We start from the raw sequence: 25462 nt of genomic DNA, 5'->3' as shown, positions 1-25462 counted from the left end.
TGGTGCCATAAAAGCCAAGGGGAGGAAAAGTTTAGCAGCTCCACCGCTGAATGTTGCTGAAACATCAGGCAAGGGAAGGAGGAAGGTTTTCACGATTCTCTCGTTTTCATGATGAAGACTTTGGAGCATGAGACAGAGTAAAGGCTTATATTATTCATACAGAAAGTTGGGGGCACAGCCTCCGGTGCCAGTTAGCTATGGCTGCGTAACAAAGATCTCTGACATGAAGACTTATTAGTTCTTATGTCTGCAGTTTCATTGCGGTATTCTGCTGATCTGGACCAGGCTTGGCTGGTCTTGAACAGACTCACTCATGGCCAGCTGATAGACCCGCCCGGGGCTAGCTGGTCTAGGATGGCCTCAGCTGGAACAGCCTGCCGGCGTTCCCTGCGGTCTAATCCTCCAGCAGGCTAGCCCCGTGGTTACGGTCCAGGCAGAGGGAACAGCATGTGCAAAGACCCCGAGGTGGGAGCAAGCTTGGCCGTTTGAGGAGGAGCGAGGAGGCCAGTGTGGCTGACAGCAGCATGCACAGGGAGGGGCAGCAGAGATGAGATCAGAGAGCGAGTGCCACGAGGAGAATATCGTGAGCGCCTTGTGGACCACGGTAAGGACGTAGGGTTTCTACTCTTATTATGATGATGGCACTTGTTTTCAGCCGTGTTGCCCCGGCTGACTCCACTTTGGCTTCCACTCCATGCCCCAGGTTTTGCATTTCATCCAGCCGTGTTGCGGCGGACTTTGCCCCTCCCCTCCCCGTGCTGGCATTTCCCACCTCTTGGCCTCACTGCGTGATCCAAGACAGGTCAGTGTCACGGTTCCAGAAATCACAGACTCTTGCTCCTAAAACCCCATCCTCCAGGGCACGAGTTGTGGCCTGCAGGCTACATCTGGTCTGTTGCCTGTTCTTGCACGTAAAATTGTATCGGAAGGCAGCCGCGCCCATTCATCCACCTGTCCTCTGTGGCCGCTTTTGTGCCACAATGGCGGAGCTGAGTAGGCGTGAGAGAGCTGTATGGCCCACAAAGCCCAAAATATTTATTGTCTGCTCCTTTGGAGATAAAGCTAAGCCTTTTGGAACTTAAGAGGGAGTGCGTTGGATTCTCTTCTGCTTTGGAGGGTGGGGAAGTTGGGGGGTCTGCGGAATTGCCTGAGGGCAGTGGAAGGTGGCAGCGTAGATAGACCTACCCTGTGCTCTGGTTTCCGGCATCTTGTCCCTCTGCTCCCTGCCTCCCTGGGCCGACAGAGTGATGCTTCTGGGCCTGGACAGAGTGATGCTTCTGACGTCTTAGTCTGCTCAGGCTGCCATAACAAAATAGCATACTGGGTGGCTTACACTGCAGCCATTTGCTTCTCACGGTTTTGGCGGCTGGGGAGTCCAAGCTCAAGGTGGCAGCATGGTCAGCTTCCCGGGGAGGCTCTCTTCCTGGCTTGGCGATGGCCACCTTCTCACGGTGTCCTCGCATGGTAGAGGGGCGGGGTGGGGAGCACACGCCCTGTGGCTTCTTGTCCTTATAAGGACACTGATCTCATTATGGGGGCCCCATCTTCATGACCCCATCTAGCCTGATGATCCCCCAAAGGCCCTGTTTCCAACACCATCACATTAGGGCTTAGGGCTTCAGCCCATGAATTGGTGGGGGGGGGGGGGGCACAAGCGTTCCATCCATCACACTGAACATCTATTCTTTCTACCTGTGCCCTCTCTTGGAGCTAAAGGAGGGAGGCAGGGCAAGGTAGGTGCTGGTCAAGAGCATAGTCTCCGGAGTTATGCACACCCGAGTTCAAGTCTGCTGTAATCTGGGGCAAATCCCAGAACCTCAGTTTCCTTAGCGTAAGAGCTAATGGTAATTCCCACCTCTTTGGGGTGCTGGGAGCAGGGGCATTTCTGCAACCCCGGGCAGGATGCCTGATTTCAGAAAAGCGGGGGGGGGGGGGGGCGGGAAAACAATATCTCCAAGCTCGCAGCCAATAAAACCTCAGGAGTGGCAATTTCATCTGTACCGTGGCCGCCCGCATCACTAACAGTGTACTCAACACGAGGGTGGTGACGCGTTTGGGGTAAGGGAGGCTCGTAAAAATGACCGATGCAGATATTAACGATTTAATCTGCTAACGCGGCGTGGCCGCCGCTGAGAATCCTATTCGTCAGCATCCAGGAACCCATCAGGAGGAGGCCGGGGGACAAGCACCGGGGCCGGTGCGGGGATGTGGTACGAATGAAGATGGATCGCTGAGCGCGGTATCGATTTGCCTTGCCTGGAACGGCCGCTTTCTGTTTGGAAATATGGAAAGCAAATTAATGAATAAATGAGCTGGCTCAGTGGCCAGCGCCCTGCTGGGAGCCCCGGTCTCGAAGCCACGTAGGCCAACGGGCTCTGAGCAGAGACCGATACAGGTAGCGTTTACTGAGAGGGACAGCGTGGCTTGGTGCGGTGGCCTGAGAACTCGCGGCCGGAAAGGCTTTGGAAAGCAGCGGCAGGTGTCCTGGGGTCAGACAGATTCTTCATTGAATTTTGGTTTTGGCTCTGCCTCCTTCTAGCTGTGGGGTCCCTAAAATCCATGTAATCTCTCTGAACTGGAGTTTCTTCCATCGGCAGAAAGGGGGCAGGAGGGGATCAATGGAAGATTGTATTAAATCGCCTATGTTTTACATTGGCCGTACCTCTTCTGCGCTGTGAGATATCGGGCAAGTTTTCTGACCTCTCTGTGCTTCACATGTCCCTTCTATCATATGGACATAACAGCACCCATCCCCGGGACACAGTGTTGAGGCAATGGTAGCTTTTATGAGTACTCATCATTTGACCAATATTAAGCACTTACTATGTGCCAATTACTGTTCTAGGTGCCTGATGTAGAGCTATGTAGAAAACACAGTGACCTCCCTTCTCTCATTACATTTATTATTTAGAAATATAGCCTATGGCTATCCAAGTGCTCCAGCGCCATTGATTGAAAAAAATATCTTTCCTCAATTGAACGGCCTTTGCACTTTTGTCAAAAATCAGTCGATTGTGTGTGGCTATTTCTGGGTTTTCTATTCTGTTCCATTTTCCTATGTGTCGCTATAGCAATAACACAGGGTCTTGATTTTTGTATAGTAAGTGTTTGTTTTAAATTTATTTTGAGAGAGTGCATGTGCACGTGTGGGGGGGGAGGGGCAGAGAGAAGGCGGGGAGTGGGAATCCCAAGCAGGCTCCCTACCAGCAGTGCTGAGCCTGACACGCGGCTCGAATTCACGAACTGTGAGATCACGACCTGGGTCAAGTCCAAGAGTCAGATGCTTAACCAGCTGAGCCACCCAGGTGACCCTGTATAGTAAGTCTTAAAAGTGGGTAGTATGGCCCCTCCCACTTGGGTCTTTCTCAAAATGCTCAAATTCTAGTTTGTTGCCTTTCCGTATATGTTTTAGAATCAGCTTGCCTATATCTACAAAAAAAATCTTGCTGGGATTTTGATAGGAGTTATGCTAAACTTGTATATATCAATTTGGGGAGAATGGACATCTTTACTATGCTGAGTCTTCTGATCCATGAATACGGTATATCTCTCCATTTATTCAGATCTCCTTTGATTTCTTTCATCAACATTTTGTGGTTTGCAGCATAGAATCCTTGTAATATTTTGCTGGGTTTATGCCTAAGCATTTCATTTTTCTGAGCAATCGTAAATGGTACTTAATTTCCATTCCTACTTGTTCAGTGCTAGTATATAGAAATGCAATTGATCCTTGTGTGTTACTCTTGTAACCTATGACTTTGCTGAACTTATTAGTTCTTGGAGTGCGAGTGTGTGTGTGCGCGCGTGTGAGTGCAGATCCCTTGGGATTTTCCACATAGATAATCACGTCATCTGCAAATTGCAGAGTTTCGTTTCTTCCTTTCTCATCTATATGCTGGAATTGACTATTATTACATCAGAAGTCCTACACCCAAATGTCTGAAGGGGCCAGGGTGGTAGGACTATGGCAAATGGGGGGGGGGGGAGTCCATACCAGTCAAGAGGGGCTGCTACTACCCAGCTATGTGGGTCCAGATCTCTAGACTGTTCAAAGAGATTTTTGATGTTAGCTTGTCTGATATTTCACTGTTGATAAGTTATTCCAATATTTAAACAGCTGTCGGGCCACACAAAACACATCTGGGGGCTGGAGTGAGTTTGCACCAGTTTGCAACCTGGCACAACATGGGTGTTCTGTAAACAGAAGCACCTGTGCCTGCTGCCTGATGTCTCAGGTGGGCGGTGCTTCAGGGACGTGTCGGGCTGCATGGGCTGGCTGTGTGCCCCGGATTCCCAGGATGGACGAGAAGGCCTAAGGGAAAGCTGTGTCCGAAGGTCATGTCTGGGATTCTTGGGGCTTGGACGCACCAGGCTGCTGCTTCAGTGTCTCTCCAGCGGCAATACAGCTGTGCCGCAGGTCGGTGAGTGGGTGTGTGTGGCTGCAGAGGAATCGGGGATGAGGGCTGGTGGCTAACGGTGAGGGGGGTGGAGTCAGGACGGGACCAGACAAAACGTGGGAAAACCACAGAAAGTGGCTGGGCTGTCCGGGTGCAAAATGGGAGACGTGGCAGGAGGGAATGAACGAGGACGGAGCATCTCCAACGTGCTGAATATGATGCTAGGTTGGTCCCTCGCTCCCTCCTCCCCTCCCTGCTGCCCTCCTTCCTTCCACCCTGCCCTCCTTCCTTCCTTCCGTGCGACATGTATTTACGCCAGGCCCTGGGCCAGGCACTTGTCTCCCATGTATTCCTTACATGCTCCTAAAACATAGGCATCACCCCTCCATTTCACAAATGAGGGGACGAAGTTACAGAGGGGGTAAGTGACTTGCCTGGGGTCCCAGAGCTGACCTCACAGTCTGTGCTCTTTGCACTACGTTCGCCTCGCTGTCTCACAAAGGGCACCAGAGACCCCTCCGGTGTGTTGTGACAGTCCAGTTCCCAGAGCTCTGGCTGGGGGTGGGACAGGGGTGGGGGTGGGGTGCAGCAGGAGCCGTGGCCACTGGGTCGGTGATTCGGGCCGACCACGAGCTCGGCTGTCTATCAAATGGCACGTGCCACCGCAGGAGGAGAGCCCAGGACCACTGTCCTTCGGTAACTCCTCTACAAAGAGACAAGAAGGGATCAGCCAGTGCCCGAGGGTCTTAACCACATTCCCACTCCCGGAGAGACTGGTGGCAAAGGAGGCCGCGGTGCAGGGCTAAGGGAGGCTTTGTACCAGGATGTGGATGGGAGGTGTCACCCCAAAACCCACCAGATGGGCTGTGTGGAGCTGTGCGACCATGCCGCAGCTCCGGCTGATTGGTCTCCGATGGGCAAGGTTGGATCTGAAGGATAGCTGGTGGCCCTTGGGACCTGCCACTGAGACTCTCCGGGGACAGACACCCTCCCCAGGCCCCTACTGTGCCTTCTGATTTCAATCTGCTTCTTCATGGGTAACTATGCAAACAGTAGGAACTTAAGGGAGGAGCATGGCTTGAGGGAGAGTCAATTAATCAGGTCTCTGGATTACAAGTGGCAGAAACTCCGATTTTAACTTACTGAGAAAAAAGGGTATTCACTGCTTTGCATAGTCCAAAGCTCCAGGGGATCGAGTCTGCCTACAGGCATAGCTGAATCTGGAAGCTTGAACAGGGGAGCCTGGGTGGCTCCGTGGGTTGAGCGTGAACTTGGGCTCAGGTCATGATCTCGCGGTCTGTGAGTTCGAGTCCCGCATGGGGCTCGGAGCCTGCTTCGGACTGTGTATGTGTGTGTGTTTCTCCCTCTCCATGCCCCTTCCCGCTTGCACTCTGTCTCTCTCTCTCTCTCAGAAATAAATAAAAACATTAAAAAATTAGAAAAAAACCCCAAGAAGCTCTAACAGTGTCTTCAGAATACATTTCCACCTGTCACGTGCACTTCCCTCCATGTCGGCTTCTCCCTCAGGCTTCAGGACGACAACAGCCCTCATTCCCATAGTCCTCAAGAGCCATCTTCCGCCCAGAGCTTCCAACAAAGGCCCTGGAAGTCGAGTCCTATTGGCCTGGCTTTGTTCATGTGCCTGCCTCTGAAGCAATCGAGGGCCAGGAGAGGCATTGGAGCGAGTTGATTGGCTAGGCAGGGTCACATGCTCCCTGTTGGGCGGGCTGGGGCAGCCTCCGTTGGACCACGTGAACCCAGAGTGGGTGGAGTGCTTCCGGAAAGGGAAACGGGGTTGTTGCTCCTTGGGGAAAACGCGTGCTAGCCAGGGCCCCTTCCCTCCTGGACTTAATGGGAAAGGCGTCAGTCTGGCCTCACCAGGGACTCAGAAGTTAAAAACGTTCAGTGATCTAGGTCTCTTTGCTCTGGACGTCCTATTTTATTTTTCTTGCTCTCTGCAGACGGGCTTTCTCTGCCTCTCTGAACATATCATTGCCTTGTAGATTTCCTGCCTCGTATCTCCATCAACGGGATGAGCCCCCATTAACAGGTGTGGAGTCCCGATCCCAGAGAGATTCTGTAGAATGTCTGCCGGGGGCCATCCAGCATCTTGTGGTAGCGGCTCCTTAATTTTCTATTGGGGAATGCCTCCCTACCCCTCGCCCCCGAGTGCAAGCAGCTGGGGCAGGAATCTTCCCCTGCGCCCATGTCCCCGCTCCCTGGATGAACCTGTGACCCAGGCAGGGTCAATCCCCACTTTCCAGGCCCTGGCCACTGTGATTTTATTTTCCAGAGTGGTCATAGGAGTTGGGTAAGGTCCTCACCTTGGAGCTTTTGCTAGGACTTTGGGGAGACAGACATTGCCTTTGCGCTCAGTTGCAAAGGCGGTAGGATACCCTAGCGGTGCTGGAGGTCACCCGTGAGGCTGAAGAATAAAGCCAACCTAGGGGTAAACAGAGTCAAGATATAGAGTCTCAGTAACTTTTTGTTTTTGGGCCGTGGATCCAGCTCAGTCTGTCTCTCCTCCCGTAGGAATTTTGTTCCCATGAGCCCCTACATTCCCATTTTGCTTAAGCCGGTTTGAGGTCTGTCTCTTGCAACCGGGACTTGGTATGAGTGCGCAGAGGGTCAGAGAGACCCGCTTTAGTTGGCTTGTGGATCTGCCTATCAGGGTCACGTGGTACCACGTGGCTATGGGCAGAGGGACGGTTTTCTCAGACGAGGTTTGTCGGCTGGCCCAGGCTTGCTGGCTTTGGGGCTCACGAGTGACCCAGGGCAGAGCTGTGTTGAGAAAGTCAGGGAATTAGACTAGGAGGTGCCGGAAAGGAAGCCTGGCGGCTTCTCAGAGAGAATCACCGCTGGGTGGGTCAGGCCAGGGTTTGGAGAGGCGGGGCCCCCCCTCCAGGCACACTTGGTGCCCACCCCTGGGGCAGCAAGGCTCATCCTAGCTCTGTCCACTGTGAGATGGCGTTTCCAATGTGGTCAGGCCTGGCTCAGGGCCTCGGTCTGAGCTGTGCCTGCAGCCTGATGACTTGGGGCGTGGAGTGGGATGTCATGCCCTGCAGGCACAGCAAGGGGCTCAGAGAACACGGGGTGGCCGGGCCACTGCACGCCAGATCGTCCCCGTGGGCACGCCCATGCATGTGAGAGCCCCGGAATTTTCTCTGCCCAAGTGCCATGTCAGTGGACCCCAGCCTGGTTGCCTTTGCGGTGACAGGACAGTGTGGCATCCACCCTCAGAACACCCCCTCGCAGGCCAAGGAGTGCCACTGATGGCCCTCGCATCCTGTCCCTTTCTCCTTCAGTCTGGGTGTCTGTATGGACACTCGGGAAAAGACGATTTCACGTAGAAGAAATTAATCGCCTTTGCCAAATGGGCTTGAAACGCTCCACGGGCTGTTTCTCTGTCGGCACGACAGACAAGAGTCTTGGAAAATGGATGCTGCTGACTGTTCGTTCACATGATCCTCTCTAGCTGTGGGTCAGCTTGGATTTTTTTTGGAGAGGTGGGGGCGGGGGGTGGAGAGCGGGGGTGTGGGCGTGACCGACATGGCCGTCCTGGGAAGAGACCTTTACCCAACCCCTGCTCCGCCCCCCTCACTCATACTGCCTGGGTGGGGGGGGGGGGGTCACTGCCTCCCAGTTCCGTGGAAAGTGTACTACGTTCTAGTGTGTGGCATGCCTTGTCTTTAATCTTCACATCTGCCTAAGGAAAGTGCGAGCATTTCCATTTCACAGGTGGGGAGACTGAGGTGCACAGATGGGAAATGATTTGCCTAAACTCACCCAGCTAGAAGCCGAGTTTCCCCCTCTAGGGTGTGGGGACTCTGGGTCCCCAGAGGTGGATCCTCTGGCCCTAAATTGTGTCTTAGTGCTGGGGAGGCAAAAGAGTGTGGTTAGTTAGGATGCCTTTTGGGTTCCAGCCCCGACCCCTGGATTCCCGCGGGTAAACTACATCGCCACTCTGACCCTCAGTTTCCTCATCTGTAAAATGGAGAAAAACCAATGTCTTTTCCTCCTAGGATTGTTGGAGGATTAAGGCAGATAATGTATGGAAAGCACATATCACAGAACCATTTAGCTTTTTGGAAAAGATTCCCACCCTGCCCCTCGATGTCAGCCTTGCTCAGAGACCCTTTCTGGCCAATGGAATGTAAGCTGGATGGACGACGTGGGAGTTCCGAGCCCAGGCCCTAAGGGAAAACATGTATTCTGCTTCTTCATGTATTCACGACGTTCTGCCTTATGGCGTGGGGAAGGCTTTGCCCACATGGTCACTGCCCCTTGAGTTTGGGCCTCAATATGAGACACAAAGGACAGGGCTTCTGTGGTCAGCTTGCAGCCCTGTGAGTGAGAGAGTTGATTGTTTTAAGCCACCGATGTGGGTGAAGCTTGTTACACAGCACTTTCCTGGCAGCCGCAAACTGATACGTGGAGACACGATGAGATTAGCGGACGTGTGGTCTTGTCTGCTGAGCATCTTTTGGGAGGACAACCCCTCTCCCGTTCTTGGTTTATGTGGACGCTGCAATAGCCTTTTTTTTTTTTTTTTTAAGTTTATTTGTTTTTGAGAGAGAGAAAGTGCGAACGGAGCAGGGGCAGAGAGCGAGAGGGAGAGAGAGAGAGAGAGAATCCCGAGCGTGCTCCACACTGTCCGCTGATGGGGGCTCGAATCCACTGTGAGATCATGACCTGAGCTGAACTCAGACGCTTAACTGACTGAGCCCCCCCGGGCACCCCTGTACCTTGGCAACTCTTAAGCTCCGCCCCCACTTCCTCCACCTGGGTGTTCCCCAGGAGGGGGAGCCTTGCGGGGTCACCCTCAGGTGGTGGTGGGCAGCACAGGGATTCGGTGCTGGGAAATGGTTTTCCGCCGCAGCCATCAGCACAAGATAATGAGCCCTGGGCCCAGAGAGGCCCCCTCCCATTCCCCTGGGGATCTCTGGGGGCCATCGTCTCACCCAGGAAAGGAGTCCTGGACACGGCCCAAGGGTCCCAAGCTTCATTTGCTGAATCATTTTGGGCCAGGCATGATCTCTTTGGGGATCAGTTTCTTCCTCTGTAAAATGGGTATGAGGAGAGATGTGCTACACTCGATCGACGTGAGACCTTTTTTTGAGCAATGGACCCCCGAGAGAATCTGACACGAGGTGTGGACGGCCGCCTCGGGCAGAGGTTTATGTGCACCGCTGTGGGTCACTGCAATGTTATATATAACTCAGGAGGGAGCTTTTTATGGACCGTGGGTTGAGAACGTTTGGGCTTCACGAGGAACAGCCTTGTGACGCTAAGCAAGGCATTTGGAGCCAACCTGCCTGGGATTGAATCTCTCTCCAGCACTTACTAGCTGGGTGACCTTGGCCAAGTTACTTAACGTGTCGGTGCCTCCATTTCCTCATCTGTAAAAGGACAGCGATAAGAATCCTTCCTGCTCCACAGGGTTGCCTAGAGGAATAAAGAAGACGTTATATGTGTGGCACGTAGCACAGCATCCGGGACCTAGCGAGTGCTCACGGATGACACAGATGGGGCAATCTAAGACCCAGAAGCTTCTCTCTCTTTGCCTCTGGCTGACAGCCTTTCCGAGTCTCTCTCAGTGTCCAGCCCCACGGGAGATCTGTTCGTGTCCACCTGCCCTGGTTCTAGGAGGGGGTCTCACATGAGCAAATAACTCAGGGCTTGTTGATCCTGGCTCCAGAAAGGTGCCCCTGCTGCTCCCGCAAACGTTGGTGCTGAGCCGGTGGGAGAGACAGGTGGGCTGGTCCCTTGCCTCCTTCCCTCACCTTCTCCTCCTGTTTCTGCCCTCTTGCTGTTGCCTGTCTGCCGAGGTCTCCGTCTGTACCTGTCCCTCCCTCTGTGTCTCCCCACCCTCCCCCCTGCTAATAATGATCCCGGCCGACAGGGGGAGGTGCCCTGCCTTGCCTGGTCTGTTCTATGCACTCTGTATCATTTATTCGTTAAAGTTTATTTATTTACTTAGAGACAGAGGGAGGGAGAGAGAGAGAGGATCTCAGGCAGGCTCCACAGAGTCAGCACGGAGCCCTATGCGGGGCTCAAACTCACAAACCGTGAGATCACGACCTGAGCCGAAAGCTAGAGTCGGATGCTTAACTGAGCCCCCCAGGCGCCCTTCATTTATTCTTTAAATCCGTGTAACGTCCTTATGAAGCAGGTACTGCTTTTTATTCATTCCGTAAATCTTTATTAGGCCTCGGGTTCAGTGATTCCAGACTCTCACGGGTGCTGGTGGTCCAGCCGCGAACATAACGGTGCCCAACGCACCCCTTACCGCCCACTCAGCACCCACTTTTGCCTTCTCCCAAAGCCCCCCCCCCCCCCCCCCGTTTCCTCATAGCTGTTACCAGGTACCCAAGTCTGCGTCGGGTATTAATGGCTGCATGACACATCCCCTGCCCAAGATGGGGGCTTAAAACAACACGTGTCATCTTCTTCGTGGGTCGGGAATGGGGTGTGGCTGAGCCGGGGGCCTGTGGCTGATGGGGCCTCCCGAGGCCGGACCTCAGGGATCCCTGTCTGAGTTCAGTCCCACGGCTGGTGGCAGCCTCAGGTCTCCGCCTTGGTGCCTCGCCACATGGGCCTCTGCTTAGGATGGCACGGGGCTGTCCTCTCGGCTAGAGCCAGAGCTCCGGAGAGAGAAATCGGCCGGGCCTTGGTAGCTGGATCTCAGAGGTGACACCCCGGCATTTTGTGTCCTGTTTGGTATCGTCACATGATGTGGTGGGGGGCACTGGGAGCCACCTCACGCGCTTCTGTCACCACAGGCATGCCAAGGTGCTGGGGACCACCAATGAGGGGCTGAGTGCTGCGTGAATCTGCCCTGTGTTACAGATGGGGAAACTGAGGCACAGAAAGGCTAAGTAACATGCCCGAGGTTAGTCAGCTCCTAACAGGTGGCAGAACTAGGCCGGGGCCAGGCTGTCTGGCTCCTGAGCCCCACTCTTTTTTTTTTTTTTAATGTTTATTTATTTTTGAGAGAGACAGAGACAGAATGCAAGTGGGTTGGGGCAGAGAGAGAGGGGGGCACAGGATCCGAAGCAGGCTCCAGGCTCCGAGCCCTCAGCACAGAGCCCGACATGGGGCTTGAACTCCCGGACCCTGAGATCATGACCTGAGCTGAAGTCGGACGCTCAACCGACTGAGCCACCCAGGCGCCCCCCTGAGCCCCACTCTTAACCCTGACACTCTCCCCACCCTGCCAGGTCAGGGAGCTCCCCTGTGGCCGTCCTGGTTTGCTTTCAGTCTGTTCCCTCCCTTCCTCCTCTTTTTTTTTTTTTTTTTGAAGGTTTATTTATTTATTTTGAGAGAGAGAGAGAGAGAGAGAGAACACATGCACAAGTGGGGCAGGGGTGGGGAGAGACGGTAAGAGAGAGAAAATCCATAGCAGGCTCCACACCACCAGCATAGAGCCCAATTCGGGGCTCGAACTCCCCAGCTGTGAGATCATGACCCGAGCCGAAGTGGGACGCTCAACCGACGGAGCCCCCCGGGCACCCCTCTGCCTCCTCCTCTGGAATGTTCCGCCCACTTCCGCCTTTCCACTTGTCTCCCCCACTCTGGTCTGTCACCCTGACCTCCGTGAGTCTCCTGCTCGCGGTTCTCGGCTTCCTTCATCCCTTCCTCCCTCTGGCTCCGTCTGCCTTGACCTGGCTCATCTGTCTTCACGTCACATCTGTTTCTCGTCTCCGTGTCTGTCCGTGTCTCTGCATCTGTCTGTGTGTCTGGTGTATCTGTGGCTCTCTCTGTCCATGTGTCAGCCTTGGGCTTTGTCCTTGGGTCTCTCTGTCTCCTTGTTCCTACTGCTGTCGGTCTGGCCGTCGTGTGACCCTCCCTCCCCGTCTCTTTTTGAACCTATTGCTTCCTTTTCCCCCTCGGCCCCCACCCCTCTGTGTCTGTCCCTCTCTGTCTGTCCCTGTGGTTTTCTGTCTGTATTCTTCTGGATCCTGCCCATCTCCCTCCTCAGGCCACAATACGCTGCTTCCGGGTGGACCCAGTCTGGGAGGCAGTTTTGATTATTTACGACGCTGTCACTTATTAATCATTATCTTTATAATAACATAAAAACAACAGGCTCTCAGCCCCTACCCAGTGGCGGACAGTGGCCTCTCAGCCTGGTCCCCCTGCCGCGCAGACAGATGGCAACTCCCCGCTTCTATTCATCAGGCTTCGATACGCATCTCCTTTGGAGACTGTCGGCTCCAATGTTACAATCACAGCAATATTAGAATAACAACTTAAAACCAATCATTTTTATGGGGACACACACAGTATAAAAAGACCTGCCTATCTGAGGACACATATAACATCAGCAGCTATTGCCCCATAAAGCTGTCAGTTAGAGAAACATCTCGGGGAGTCCTTGAACACCATCACCCAAGTTTAGCGAGAGAGAGAGAGGGAGAGAAAGAAAGAGAAAGAGAAAGGAAAGAGAGAGAGAGAGAGAGAGAGAGAGCTTTGCAAATCATTTTTCATGGAGGTCTGGGGAAAAATGTGAGCAATTGATTCCATGGGGAGCCAGCGGATTTAGTTAAATGGCTCAGGCCTGGCCCCGAGTGGCACTTGACATATGTCTCCCGAAATCACGGGGCAGGCTTAGAAAGGGGCAGCGCCCAGGGGGTGCCCAGCGTGCGTGGCTTGGCCAACTTCTAGCTTCAGTTTCCCCAACCGGAAGCTTTGTGCCTTAAGATATTGATTAGGAAGCCTTCCCAGGGAGTGTCAGTAGGGGAGTGAGGGAGTGGCCGGAAGCGGAAGGAGGCCCCGGGCAAGGCCGACCCCACCCCACGGAGCAGACCTGGGGCTCCGTTACAGGCGGATGACAGGGGAGGAGTTTCTTACCTCCCAAGAGCTGGGTGTGCCTGGCTCCCCACGAGGCTCCCGCGTGGGTGATGGACATCTTAAGATGCAAACCCTCCTGAAGAAGAGTTCACCAGCCGGCGCTCGGCGAGAGGACCTGCTCTTCGCAGATGAAATGCAGCGGGCCTGAGTCCTGGGCTCGAGCCCAGCAAACTCCATCGGTATGGAACCAAAGGCGTAGTTGGGCCGCAGCTCTTCGGGAAAGCAAGCGACCCCCCCCAATCAAAACCCTGACTTGTAAGACGGGGGCGGGGTGGTGGGGTGGGTGGGAGTAGGAACAGCTCTCCTGGGGTCCTGTTATTCTACCTAGTGCCTGGGGGTAAATTAGAGCGGGAGCCCCTTGCTGGGTGGGCGTGGCACTCGCTAGCATGGGGCTTGGCCTGTCAGGGGCGACTTTATGCACAGAAAAGAGGTCTTTTGGGATGGATTCAGCTAAGTTCCAGAGCAGAGGACTTGGTGAGGTGAGGGGGAGGTGTCTTTCAGCCGCCATTTACCCCATCTGTTGGGTGCCATGTACAGCGTGCATCCTGGACAACTGTCCATGACAGCCCTGAGCCTTTAGCTGACCGTATGCTCAGCGCTCCGAGCAAGAAAATGCAGATTGTGCGTTTCATGAAGGCGAGGGCTAGGTCAGGGCTATTTACCACTGTGTCTCCTGGAACCGAATACAGTGTTTGGGAGGCATTCAAAAAGTACTTGTTGAAGAAATGGATGAATGGATTTTAAATATCGCATAGATTGTCTGGCGTGTCACAGTCAGTCGGTGTTTGCCAAGCGAGTGAATGACCGCTCCTGTCAAGAGCGTTCTGTGAATTTCCGTGGCACCGGAGAAGGAAAGGCAGGACTCAAATCCCAGTCTTCTACTGATTAGCTGTGTGGTCTTGGGCAAGTTACTGCTACCCTCCGTGCCTCTGTTTCATCTTCTGTAAAATGGGGGTAATTAATAGGACTTCCTTTCCGAGGGCTCCTATGTGGACCAGGCAAGTTAACACACGGAGTGGTTGGCAATGTTGGCTGCTTGTTAGCATCACCAGAAGTGGCAGGTCCCCAGTGCTCTGTGCTGGGCTGACCTCCTGGAGAGCTGTGTTGCCTTCTGGGCATCATATTCTTCTATTTTTATTTTTTAAACATTTATTTATTTTTGAAAGACGGAGAGACAGAGCGTGAGCAGGGGAGGGGCAGGGAGAGAGAGGGAGATGCAGAATCCGGAGCGGGCTCCAGACTCCGAGCCGTCAGCACAGAGCCCAATACGGGGCTTGAACTCACGGACCACGAGATCGTGACCTGAGCCGAAGTTGGACGCTCAACCGACGGAGCCACCCAGGCGCCCCTGGGTGTCATATTCTAAAAGAGACAGTGATAACTGACAGCTTGACTGTGAGAGCTCCACAGGAACTTCCCTATAAATAATTGTTAGGTGAATAAAGTGTACCCCACAAAAGCTGCTCAGAGCAGGGGTGATAAATATGGATGGAGCACATAATTTTTAGTCAGCTCGTCATCTGATTTCTTTCTAGTCTATGCACTGGGGCATGAGCTTTTTGCCTTGAATACGTCATTGAGAAGCTCCATGTTACCCCCCAGTGGCCCCTCAGTGATGGGACGGGAGAGACCCACAGCCCCAGGGATGAACTCTTACTGGATTTACCCAATCTGCACGAGCCATTCAGAGATGCACGTGTGGCCCGTTTTGGACCAATGATACGAGAGACGATGCTGGCTGGAGGGTTCCGAGAGGGTCCCCTTTGTGAGAGGGAGGTCCTGGGAGGCTCCCACAGCCACCTTGTCTCCGCGGCAGGATCCAGCCTTGGTTTGGAGCGGCCCCCGTTGAAGGCAGGGAGGGGGCGGGTGGCCATCTGGGGTGATGCTGCTGAGCCCCCTCTGGAGCAGCTCTCCCCCCGGCTGTGCCCACCGCGTGAACCAGCGAAGTCCTGTTGAGGTTTTGGCTAGCTCGAGTTGGGTCTCCTGTCACCTGCTGGAGGATGGGTCCTCGCCAACACCCCGTCTCTTCATTTGTTCTCTTTCCAGTCCGCTCCCTATGGTGCGAACCTTATACCTTGAATTCAGCCGAGCTCAGTGTTTTGCAGCTTTAAAGCCTTGCTCGTTTCTTGCATCTCATTTCCTCCTTGGAGTCCCCCGTCCCTTGAGTCAAGAAGCGTATGACCAAACAGCAGGGCTGAGGAATGCAGAGGGGAGACACAGGGCGCCCGAAAACTGAGGGGGGACGACACGGGGTAAGATTAAAGTAGCAGCTGCCACGCTGTGTGGGGCATAGGACTAAGTTTTACCTGCGTTCCTCGTTCCCATTTGCAGATGAGGAAGCTGAGGCCCCGGATGGCTTGTCACCCACTGGCAGTCCCATTATCTGGCAAGTAGCCTCGTTTTGCGTTGGACCCACAGGGCTGATGGCACCTAATGAGTAGCTGTGCCCCAGCCTGGGAGAGGGCACCTGCTCAGAAGCAGGCAAGACGCTGAAGATCCATATGGGAATTGCACACAGAGTAATTTTATAGACAATTAAATCTGTAAAGATTGGCCAATATGTGTACTTAAAGCTGTGTGCAGAGGTAATTGCCAAGTTTCCTTCCATCTGCCGAAGAGATTTTAAACAAAGGGGGATGGTCCGCCAGGCTGAACGCTAAGCAGACCGACGAGGTTCCTTCCTTGCTGGAAGGGTGGGGGGCGGGGCGCCAGGAGGTGGCATGGAGAGGGGACAAGGCTGGGGTGATCTGCTTCCTGGACCCTCTCTCTCAGGAGCCTGGAGGCTGGAAGCAGCCTGGGCCGTGCAGTCTGAAGGATCTGGAATGGCCAATGCCTCCCTGTCGCCTCACCAGCCGTGTGACTCCAGACAGGCACTACCTCTTTCTGACCCTCAGTTTCCCCATCTGCTCAACGGGGACAAAACATGCACCACGTGGGGTTGCTGCCGGGATTAGATGGGCTGATGGCTGAACTGTCCTCCTACGTCACATTCTGCTTCGTCCTCTGTTCACCTACCAGCCAGACCTGGGGTTTGTGGGTAACAAGTGGGAAAATCTTCCAGAGCTGAACTCAGCATCCACAGAGCTTTCCACCAGCCCAGAGCACTTGGGGCCAACGTTTCCCAACCCTTTGGGTGACCTTCTCTGAGTGATATGATTGAAACAGAATTGGAGGCATCCACTCGCTTGCCAGTCGCCTCACTTATTCCCCTGTCCTTGTCCGTACGTTACACCCTCTATCAGTTACATCATCATAGTGCTGGGCAACAAACCAGCACAAAGCTAGTGACTTAAAACAGCAACACTTTCTGGTTCCTCATGAGTCTATGGGTCAGCTGGGTAAGTTGGCTGTTCTGGGCTGGGGTGGCCGCTCACACGTGTCCGGGCAGCCGGTGGATCAGCTGGGCGCTGGCCAATCTAGGATGGCCTTAGCCGGGCTGGACGTGTCCTCCTGGCAGAAGGAGAGCCGCAAGAGAGGGGATCGAAATGCACAAGCACTTTCAAAAAATCTCAGCTTGCACTGAGTTTGCTGGAATCCTACTGGCCGAAGCAAGTCCAACGGTCAGTCCCAGATTCCAGTGGGAGGGCATTGCCAAAGGGCATGGATAAAAGGAGGCAGGAATAACTGGGGCCATTACAGCAATCCGTCTACCACATGGCCTCCTGGAGACCCGACCACGGGACCTACACCTTTCCCTCTTATTTGCCGTTGTGCAGGCAAAGAGCCCACCGAAGAAGGTCTTAGAACGATGTTGCTACAGTGCTCCAGCCTCAGCTGTATTCTCCGTGTTTCCTGGGAACTCCACTGAGCTCTTTAACCGCCCCCCCCACCCCATTCCCCATAACAGACATCACCCCCTCCCTCTTAACAACTGATCTTTTCTCCCAGTTCCTAGAGATGATAGAAACTGCCAGAAGAAAAGTCTTTCAACTTCCTACCTCTTTTCATTCGTTTGCGCTTATTTATTTTTTTAATTGAGCACCTACCGTGTTCCAGGCCCTGTGCCTGACGCTCAGTGACGAGTAAGGCAAAGACCTTCACCCCATGGGGCTTGCGTGTGAACAGAGGGAGCCATGAGAAACCAGCGATCAAGTGAACTCGTGAGCACGGTGACTCCGGCAGCGATGAGCGCTGGGAAGACAATGGTACAAAGAAGTGAGGTAGACGTGCCCGGTTGTGCACACGCGCGTGCTCACTCTCAGGAGGGCCACGTACAGAGCTGTGACTGTGAGGGTGAGTGCCGAACACCAGTCTTGAGGAGAGCTGGGGAAGGGCGTTCTGAAGAAGGAAGCAGCAAGTGCAAAGACCCTGGGGCTGGAATAAAGCGTGATCATGTGACTGGAACACAGTCACTGAGGAGAGTGGGAGAGAAGGGATCAGAGGGGCCGGGGCAGATCCCGCTGTGCCTTGAAGGCTGTCACGAGGACTCTGGACCGTCTCTAAGGGCGGTGGAGGGTTTTGAGCAGGAAGGTCACATCATCTAGTTTATCTTTCTAAAAGGCCGCGCTGGCTGCTGCGTGGAAAATTAGTTTACCTGTGTCCGTACCCATTCTTTCATGCTTTCTTCCGCATGGTGTCCTTTGAGATGTCCTAGGCTCTCCAGCCGGGCTCTGGATCCATCCCCCTCCTCCCAGGCCTCTGCTCCTGGGGGATCTCTTCTTGGATATGGTCCGTCTCTCCCACTCTCTCTGTCGGTTCCTCCTCGTTGGTTACCAGAGCGCACATGCATGGGTGTGCCTCTGCCTGTGTGTCAGCTTTTCCGTTTAAGTAATTTGTATTTTCAGATGAGTAACATATTTCCGGGAGACCCCTTCCTATGCCCATGCCCTTGGCCAGGCACCTCCGGGGCTCTTGGGCTGGAGTGTGCATCTCTGCCCTTTGACTTTGGGGCTCACTTCGGCAGAAGTGACAGCAGGCCAGTTCTGAGTGTATGTCTCAAGAGTGACTCTGCACCGGCTGCCTTTTTTCCTTCTGCTCTTCAGCCGTCCCCAGGCCCCCCACCCAGATCCAACCCGTAGCCCACAGCCAAGCTCAGCAAAGTCCAGCCCGAGATGTGGTGGTCTTTGACTTTACAGCAAGAGTTGATTGATACAAGCGACGGAAGAAGAAGGTTCAAAAGTCTGAGTCTCCCTCCTACCCCATCGTTGCAACCCAGTTTCCCTCCAGGCGGTGCCCCAACTTGCTAGTTCCTGTGGATGGCTCCAGAGAATCTTAGGCACACAAACAATTCCACATGCGTGTGGTCCCACGGCACACTGTTGGGTATCTTCCTGTGTATTTCACCTCGCGTGTCTTGCAAATCACTTCGTATCCACATACGAAGAGGTTCCCCAGCTCTTTTAGAGCCATATGGCATTACCTTGGATGGGTTTCCCTACATGATGTCACCAGTCCCCTGCCGGCCCTAGCAAGATGGACGCTTGGGTTGTCCAATCTTCTAAAACTTCAGAGGAGGCTGCACACATCATTTCTCACACGTGAAAGCGTATCTGTCCCGTACATTCCCAGAGGCAGAATTGCGTGGTCCCTGATCACATGCCCTTATGGTACTTCCGGCTGGAGCCACATTGATCTTCATAGGGCTTGTCCGGTCTTCTCTCGGGGATCCTCCAGTCTCTCTATCTTAAAAAAAAAAAAAAAAAAGAAAAACCACAAGGAATAATAAAAAAAAAACAACGCAAAGAGGTCTCAAACCACCCTCTCACCACTTCTCCCTTCAACTCTGCTACTTCTGGAAAAGGGGTCTACGTGCGCTCTGTTTTGTTCCCACGCCGGTCTGTCTGCTTCCTGTCTCTGCCATCTTGCTTCTCTTTCCTTTTTTTTTTTTTTTTCAACGTTTATTTATTTTTGGGACAGAGAGAGACAGAGCATGAACGGGGGAGGGGCAGAGAGAGAGGGAGACACAGAATCGGAAACAGGCTCCAGGCTCTGAGCCATCAGCCCAGAGCCTGACGCGGGGCTCGAACTCCCGGACCGCGAGATCGTGACCTGGCCGAAGTCGGACGCTCAACCGACTGCGCCACCCAGGCGCCCCAATTGCTTCTCTTTCAAAGATCACGGGTGACCGTCTGTCGGAAAGTCCAACGGGCACAGTTCAGCATTCACTGGACCTTGGTTTCATATCCCTGAAAGCCACTCTCTCCTCCTTGAAGGCTCTCTGTCTTTCACCCTGTTGGATATTAGGAATTGCTTCGGTGGCCCCAGTAGGAAACGTAAAAGAAAAAAAATACTGATGCACTCCACGGGAGTATGTTTGAATGGTGTAATGGGGAAATGGTTTGAATATTCAGGCAGAGTAAGGCTCATGAATAGTAAGATGGGGTTTCTCTTGGGATGGTGTCAGATCCCTGGGCTGAGCCTGAGGTCCAAGGTGTGGCCTGGGCCACGGTTTCTCGAACTGCGATGTGCAGACAGTCACCTGGGGATCTTGTTGAAAATGCAGATTCCACTTGAGTACATCTGGGGTGGGGCCTGGGGCCTGCATTCCTGGCAAGATCTCAGGACAGTACTTGGAGCGAATGTCACTGTGAGTGGGGTTGGATGGAGAAAGCAGCGTTGGAAGTAAGTAAAGGAATTGTTGTTGTCTGTAACTCCTGGTGACGATTTTAGTCCCAGGGGTAAGTACCTTAGCACTCTGGAGCTTCCCCAAGACCTTCCCCTTTGCCCGGTCCAGAAGCAGCCATCCATCCCCTCGAGCAGTTAGCCAAGACTGTGGTGGTCTGCACTCGGTCCAGATCCAGGACAACCCCGGGTCTCCTGGATCCTGGGACCTCTCGGACACTTGGCCGGAGCAGAAAAAACAGGCAAGGACGATTCCCAGTCGCCTGCCTTCCTTTTCAGCCTATCCTATCTGGGGTAGACAGGGATCTGGGATCGGGAAAGAGAAGTTCTCCGAGAGTAATGTTGTCCGTGGCCGTGTGGTATGTAGTTTCTGCAGTCACAGCACTCGGCAGTGGGTGGCCTTGGGCAAGGTTCCCAGCCCCAAGCCCTACTTTTCTTTTCTGTGTATTGGCAAAACAGAGTTTGGGGCCAAGAGGCTTTCTGAGAGTAAATTAACTAAGTACACGAATTAACACAGACCAGCACCTGATACAGTAAGTGTTATATGTTTGCGAATAACAATGACCATTCGGATTCCCCCCTCCCCGTTTTTCACTACATACCTGTCCCCCTCCATATACAATCAATGCCCAAATACCATCAGGTCTTTCTACTAAATTCCAATAAGCCATTCCACGTATTTCCAATTCTTCAAAAAAACCAGCATACTCATTTAGATCACGGGGGACGATTGTGTTTGTTCAATATTCTGTTCTCTGAGCCCAGCACAGAGCCTGGCACAGAGCAGGTGCTCAGCGAGGACTAGAAGAACAAAAGAACAAACGAACGAATGAATCAAAGGTCTGCTTTCCGAGCCGGCACCTGCTTCCTGCCAGCTGCGTGTCCTCTGGCAAGTGAACAAATGTCCCTGATCCCCTCACACAGAGTTGAAGATCAAGTGAGGTAGACACGAAAGCCCTCTCCTTGTCATGGCTGAGGCTTCTTTAGCGTTGATGACCAGGTCCCCGCGTATCCGCAGGCTTCTGCCTTGCTCGAGTCTGATCGCTCAGAACACGAATGTTCACGGAGTTGTCTTTGCGTTTTCAGGCCCCGTGCAGGTCAGCTCCAGCCTCCTTGGCACCTGCTGTTCATGGCGTGGGCTCTAACAAGCCTCCAGTAACCGTGCGGTCTCTGGACTGTGGCTTTCGTGAAAACCCTCCTCCAAACGCCTCCCGCGTTGCCCGCTTTCCCTTCCTTGACTGTGCCCTTTGTTTTTATTTCCCGACATGGCAGAACAGTCTGCCTTTTATCTGTTTATCCTGCCAAAGTCCCCGTTGGTGCTCACGGGCCGGGCTTTGAAGGGGGAGATGGATGGTCCGGGGGCAGCTGGACTCCTTCTGCCAGCTAAGCTGGGGGCCTCGTGGGCATGTACGTCCTCAGGAGGGAAGTATGGGGCTTCCAGAGCAAACCTGGGAGTGGGCCGGAGCTGGAGAGGACATTAAAAGAGATTTTTTTTAATGTTTATTTTTGAGAGACAGAGAGAGACAGAGCATGGACAGGGGAGGGTCAGAGAGGGGGAGACACAGAATCTGAAACAGGCTCCGGGCTCCGAGCGGTCAGCACAGAGCCCGACGCGGGGCTCGAACCCACGGACTGCGAGATCGTGACCTGAGCTGAAGTCGGACGTCCGACCGACTGAGCCACCCAGGCGCCCCCAGTTTTTATTCGTACTTTTGGGCCTCGGTTGGGACCGAGGTGAATGAACGAACCCCACTTCCCGTTTGGGTCGGGCTGACGTCACTGGTCCGAGCAGCTGATGTTCCTTCATCTCCCACCTCTCATCCCCTGACACTGCTCCCCCCACAGACAGCTACTCTCATGCGATTTGAGTGTGTTCTTAAGTAAGTGTGTATTTTGGAGTAATATATGACGCTGGTTTTTACGTTGGTGTGTTTTCTTTTCTCATTACAGAGGCAACATCACATTCTGTTTCCCCTCAACCTTATGTATCAGAAACCTTCCCAGGCGACCTCTTCTTCATCTCACGACCTCTGACTTCTTCTTAGTATCTGTTCCCCTAGGGCTGGGCCCCTGTGTTAGCTCCCACCCACGTGACCATGAGCAAGGCCGTGGTGGACACTTCCACATGTGTCTTTGCCTGGATCTGGCCAAGAGTCTGTCTGCATTTAGGTGCCCTTGAACGCAGCACCCGAGACGAAGATTTGGGCGCGGTGACTCCGTTTAGGAGCTGATTCCAGGAAGCGGAAATGAGGCAGGGAATGGGGACGTGTCAGTCACGTGTGCTTGCTCGAGCTGGTTCCCTGTGTGAGGTCCGGGGGACCTCAGAACCACTGGACTTGGCCTAGAGGGTCCCCAGGGGACGGAAAGGCCTCGTGGACGGCAGTTCCCGGTCCTGGCTCTTGGCATCTGTACTGTGTCTTTTCTTCTCTCTCCGTTTCTTCTTCCTTTACTTTCTTTCTTCCACCGGGCACTAATCAGCACTCCAAGGACGTAGCAGTGAACACAACAGATGAAGTCCTAGCTCTTCTGGAGATTATATTCTGTCAGGGAGATGTAGGTAATTAACAAGAGGAATTTCAGGTACCTCCAGACTGTAAAAGTGCTGTGAAATAAATAAGACCTGGTCATGGTCCAGAGAGGGCTTGGCCCACGGGCAGAGGTGGGCGATTCAGATATGGCAATCAGGGATGACAGAGCCTCTCTGAGGACCGGGCCTCTTCCTGGCTGAGCTGAAGGGGAACCAGCCACAGAAAGGTCTGGAGGAGGAGCATTTCGGGTGAGGAAACAGTAAGTGCAAAGGCCCTGAGGTAGGAATGTGGCTTGTTCTATTTATGGAGTGAACAGCAGGAGAGGGAGTGTCAGGGAGAGTGGGTTGAGGTGAGGTCAGATTGCTGAGCAGTGGCCAGGTCATACAGGGCATTGCAGCCCACGATGAGGAGTCACCAGGCAGGACCTGAGAGAAGGGCCTCACTGGGGTGATTCATCCTTCTGGGAAATTTTGGCATCCTGCCTAACTACTTACCGAAGCGTCCTAAAACCTCACCCAGAAGGCCCTGGAAGGTTATCTCTGAGAACAAGAATGCACCTCAGAGGGAATCTGTTGTACAACCTCCTGTTCAGACTGGAATCCTGCTGTCACCTCCTACACAGACCACCATTCCACCTCTGCTCGCACACCTACAGTGAGCAAGCAGCTCGTATAACACCCATTTCTGTCATTTAAGACTCTTGGTTGCCAGGGGCAGGAAGCAAACCAAAGCAGCTTAAATGTAAAGGGACCTTGTTGGCTCAGGTAACAGAAGAGACAAAGAATGGCTGCAGGTATGGCTTGATCCAGGTCCTAAAGGATGTTACTTGGATTCAGTCTCTCTTCATCACTGAGCTCTGCTTTCTCCATGTTGGTTCCATTCTCAGACTGACTTTTCTTCCTTGGAGTAGCATAAAATCCCTCTTGCCCCATGGTTGGAATGAAAGTCTTTGGCCTGGTCCCGGATGGTGTGGCCCGCAGGCACATCCCTGAACCAATCACCCTGGGCGGCCCCCCCCCCCGAGTGCTTGGGATCCCTGGGTTCTTTTCTGCTGTTGAGGATCAGCGGTTTTGTTTTTGTTGTGCAGTCACCTTGCTTCTATTGTAACGAGTTGAATTTAGGCACAGATGCTGTGCCTGACGAATATGCTTTGCTTTCCACGGTGGTATTTTAGAAAACCAATAGACTACGGAGGTCCCCCTTGCAGTTTATTTGTTCCCCGTTCTCACTGCTCCGATGTCACCCCAGTGTGAGGCTCGGGGCATCCGGTCACAGCCTCACAAGCATGGAAAGACAGGCTCTCCCTTCGGGATTTGCCGGTGTGCGTTGGGGGGGGGGGGGGCCCGGGTTTCTGTTCTGTGGTGTTCCCCTGGGCAACACGGTCACGGCCTAAAAGTTGCCCGTTGCGCTGGGCCGCGGCTTCCCTCGTCCTTCAGCTCCAGAGCTCAGTCCCGGTTTTTGTCTGTGACGGTTGGTGTTTCCCGATTGCCGCTTTCTCCGGTTCCACGTCTGAGGTTCTGTCGGGGGAAGGGAGACCCACGGTCTCCTTTGGGGCCCAAGCCGCCTGGCTGCTCTGCCTGCTTGTCCCCCACCTTGCGGTCTCTTAGGTTTGTGGTTTGTGCCGTACCCAGAGATTTGACCTGGGCTTTGCTGGAAAGAAAAGGGAGAGTACGTCTACCACACCTTCCCAGAAGAAGAAATCTGGCTGTCAGAGCGCTTGAATTTTTGTCCGTTTCTTCTGCCCTCGTGGAAGAGTGAGCCCCTGGTGCCAGCCTGGACTCCGGGATGTTCCCGAAGCGATGCCGTGACAGCCCTTCGGATACCGGGAGACTGTGGCCAAGCCCCATCCCTCTTCTTTAGGCCGGAGACTCTGAGATCTTGTGCTAGTTGCTCCGAGCTCGTCACTGTCCCCGAGCCGGCCGGCCCTGTGTGTCGTGTCAGTCACTTGATGTGTGTCTGTGAACGTGGAAAAGAACGACCCAGGTACCGTCTCTTGTCTCTTCTCAGTTATTTCAGATGATCATCCATCTGCCTGCCGGCCCCGTCCGTGCCCTCTGACCTCACCTCCTTTCACTCCTCGCGCCAGACCTCGCCACTCTAGCAACGCCGGCCTTGGACTATCCAAGCACGTTTCCACCTCAGGGCCTTTGCAGGTGCCGTTTGCCTCTGCCCGAGAAGCTCTTTCTGCAGATATTTTCGTGACCTGTCCCACCCATCTGCTCCATCAGGCCTCCTTACCTTTAGAGAACTTCTCTGAGCACTACGTGAGTTAGCGCCCCTTCCCCATCCCAGTTTCCCTTGCGATGTGGTTCTCCCCACACTCACCCCCTTGTTATAACTGAATGTCAGGTCCCCACCGATTTATGTGTTGAAGTATTCACCTTCAGTGTGAGGCCTTTGGGAAGTAATTAGGCCATGAGGGCGGGGGCCTCATGGTGGGATTAGTGCCCTTATAAAAAGAGGAGGGGACACAGGACCTCTCTGTCTCATACACTGAGAAGACGGTCATCTGCAAACCAGGCAGAGGGGTCTCATTCGACCCCAGACCTGCCTGGCACCTTGATCTTGGACGTCCCAGCCTCCAGAACCCTGAGAAATAAATGTTTGCCATTTAAAGCCACTAAGCCAATGATATTTTCTGGTAGCAGCCCAGACAGACTAAGGCAGCACCGATATACCAAGTACTTCCTAGTTTGCTTACGTACCGTCCGGGTGCCCTTGCTGGAATGGAGAGGGCAGGGTGTTTGATTTCAGTGCCCGGAACACAGGCCGGCACAGGGTAAACACATGGTCGACATTGCTGACTGGATGAATACTTCACGCCGGGGGCCGTGCTGGATGCTGGGGATGGGAGCAAGAGACACCCAGTCGTGTCACTGTGCAGCCCATGGGGCTAGACCGGAAGTTGCATATGGACCAGCTAATCACGTGAATAATCAACTGCACGGAAATGCCATGGAGGAAGCATAGGGGGCGCTCTAAGGGCGTCACATAGGGGGCATTCAACTGATGGTGGCATTTTGTTGTAGGCGCTCTGGAAAAATGATAAATGGGAATTAGACTGATCTGTTGATACCGTTACTGGCCCAACTTATTTATGCAAACTGTACGTGTTTGATTATA

At 53.7% G+C, this 25462-nt stretch overlaps 1 long non-coding RNA gene across 1 annotated transcript in view; it reads left to right on the top strand.

Annotated features, from left to right (window-relative positions):
* The first annotated feature begins 3981 nt into the window (after positions 1-3981).
* The window catches only part of LOC121022476 (uncharacterized), a 55688-nt gene continuing 34207 nt past the window's right edge, over positions 3982-25462 (top strand). The window contains exon 1 of the long non-coding RNA XR_005786964.1: positions 3982-4417. This is a non-coding gene — a long non-coding RNA (uncharacterized LOC121022476). The remainder of the gene's footprint in view (positions 4418-25462) is intronic.

The sequence above is a fragment of the Herpailurus yagouaroundi genome, unplaced genomic scaffold (assembly GCF_014898765.1).
Source record: "Herpailurus yagouaroundi ecotype Mexico unplaced genomic scaffold, PumYag 410, whole genome shotgun sequence".
Classification (NCBI taxonomy): Eukaryota; Metazoa; Chordata; class Mammalia; order Carnivora; family Felidae; genus Herpailurus; species Herpailurus yagouaroundi.
This window is presented reverse-complemented; position numbering and strand designations above follow the sequence as displayed.